Source organism: Panthera onca, chromosome C1, assembly GCF_046562875.1.
Source record: "Panthera onca isolate mPanOnc1 chromosome C1, mPanOnc1 haplotype 2, whole genome shotgun sequence".
NCBI lineage: Eukaryota > Metazoa > Chordata > Mammalia > Carnivora > Felidae > Panthera > Panthera onca.
In genome coordinates this window covers 139,726,341-139,729,124 of record NC_138346.1, presented here as the reverse complement: position 1 = coordinate 139,729,124, position 2,784 = coordinate 139,726,341, and the positions used below count along the sequence as shown (strand labels likewise).

General features: G+C 32.8%; 1 pseudogene; it reads right to left on the bottom strand.

Moving 5' to 3' along the window:
• Positions 1 to 515: 515 nt before the first annotated feature.
• LOC132673923 (U4 spliceosomal RNA) lies at positions 516 to 664 on the bottom strand (annotated as a pseudogene).
• Between the last annotated feature and the right edge of the window lie 2,120 nt (positions 665 to 2,784).

Here is a 2,784-nt window from a genome sequence, read left to right as displayed (position 1 = left end):
GGCACTATTCTATACATGGCATCGTTCTATGTAGACCGGAGATCTCGAAAGTTACTTTAGATTATTTTCACCTTTGAATCAATGAAAAAGTTAACATCACAATAAAGCCTTCCAGGCAAAAAAAAGAAAGAAGGAAAGAAGGGAAGGAAGGAAGGAAGGAAGGAAGGAAGGCAGGCAGGAAGGGAGGGAGGAAGGGAGGGAGAGTGGGAGGAAGGAAAAGAAAAATAGTATTTTGTGTCTCTGTATCGCACGATGGAGCCAAGGCTTGAATTGTAGTGATAAGTGTTACCATGCAAAGTCAGTGCACTGAATATATCATCTATTCCCATCTTTCATTCAAATTCCTTGCATATATTAGTAAGGGTCACTCAGAAGCACCCATATTATTCAAAAAAGAAAAACTATGGTGTTGCATGCTACAAACAGTTTCTATTCCAGCATGAAAAAATAACACTTAAAGTTGCTTGCCTTTCTTTATGTAGCCAATATCCTGCAGGTATTTTAAGGGAATGTGTTCCTAAGACAGCCACACAAAAATATTAATGAAAATATGGTGATGTATCTTATTAGTCTATGAAAAGATTTATAGTTTTTGCATTTTAATTAGCAATAATCGCGCCTCGGATAAACCTCATTGGCTACAATACTGCCACTGCGCAAAGCTGGTTTTTGCATTTTAAAATTAGAATATTTAAAGCTGCCTCCAAATAAGTACATTAATGAAATTGCTTTGTTATTCAAAATATAAGAGAAAAGGAGAACCTGGGTGGCTCAGTTAGTTGAGCGTCCCACTCTTGATTTGGGCTTAGGTCATGATCCCAGGGTCTTGGGATCAGGCCCCAAGTCAGGTTCTGCACTGGGCATGGAGCCTAGGTAAGATTCTCTCTCTCCTCTCTCTGCCCCTTCTTCACTTACATACACACACACTTGCACTCTTTCTCTAAATAAAATAACAAATATAAGGAAAGGAATAAATTATGAATTACACCCTTATTTTACTCTTCTCTCTTCAAATGTACAAAGTATTTATACCTGCCTCCTGTATGCAGTCAAATGAACAGAAAATCCCATGTTTGTAAAACCTATTATATATAGTTTATATATATAGTTTATATTATATATATATAAATATAAAAAAAATTTATATATGTATATATAAATAGGTTTGACTTTCAAATCATATTATAGTCTGATTTGTCATTGAAACATTAAAATATACAATCACCATGTTTTTGTTGTCAAAAGTGTGTATAACAAACATTATTTGCCAGTCTTCAGTTTTGTATTTATAATGACGTCCTACATAAAGAGGATTAAGAGTAATGTACATTACTATAAATGTGTAATATTTTATCCCAAATCTAGAATTTGATGTAAATATATTTTAATTCATCATTTTTATGATTTATTCAATGAGTTTTATTTTTTTAAATAATCTCATTTAAAACACAAATTTAATTATTCTTTTAAAAGTTAAAACTAGGGGCACGTCAGTGGCTCAGTCAATTGAGCGTTCAACTTCAGCTCAGGTCATGATCTCGCAGTTCACAAGTTCAAGCCCTGCATTGAGCTCTGTGCTGACAGCTCAGAGCCTGGAGCCTGCTTCAGATTCTGTGTCTGCTCCTCTCTTTGCCCCTCCCCTGCTTGCACTCTGTCTCTCTCTCTCTCAAAAATAAACATAACGTTAAAAAAAAGTTAAAACTAAATGCTACAACCCCTTTCCCCCTATTAGCTGAATGTTCATTTTCCCCTAGAGAAAAAAATATATAATATCTGAAGTTTGAAGAATTCCACGTATTTAAATTCAGTTTTAAAATTATTTGGCTTGGGCTATGAAATGTTATTGATTCTTTGAACAATAGTATTTTACCCAAGGGAAGAATAAATGTGATCCACTAAGGCTCTATATTCATAACACAGAAAAACCAGTTCAGGAAAAAACTAAACAAAATTATTACATTAGTAAAAATTATTAGACAATCCTAATGTTTGAGTTCATATTACCAAATAAAAAAATGGATTAAATTTACACCTTTTACTCTGAAGTCATAAATATAGTCTCTTAGAATTCCTCCAAAACATTCTAAACTATTGCTATCATAATTAGATCTTTAATCCACACAGAATTACTTATGGTGTTTGGTTAGAGACAGAGCTTCTCAATTTTTTTCCTTATATTGATAACCAAAGGTCTGAATACTCTTTAATCAATAACCCATCCTTCACTGGTAGACAGTGCACCCTCTGCCAAATATCAGGGTTCCATCTGTGCATTGATCTATTTCAAGTCTCTGTTCAGTTCCATTGGTCTATTTATCTTTCCTAGAACAATGCACAGTGCTTTCATTGTTCATAGCTTTATATTGTTTATAGTTTGTAATAAATATTTGTATATGGTAAGGAGGTCTCCTTATATTGTACTTCTTCAAAATTGTCTTGGCTACTTTAGTCCTTTGCACTTCCATATATTTTATAATCATCTTGTCAAGTTCCATAGAGGTAAAACAAAAAAAGAAAAAAAAATCATCTGAGATTTTGATTAGAATTTTGTCCTATTTTACTGGCTCAGATAGCCAGTTGATGGGCGTGGGGAAGGTGAGACTTAGATTTTAATCATCAATTCATTTTTTTTAACAATTAAGGATTAGTCAGGTTTTAAATTTCTTCTGGAATTACTATTGGCTAGTTATATTTCTCTAGAAAAATGAACATTTGTCTTAAGTTTTCAAATTTAATGACTTAAAATTGCATATAAATCTTCTTAAAAAAAACTTATGTTTCTGG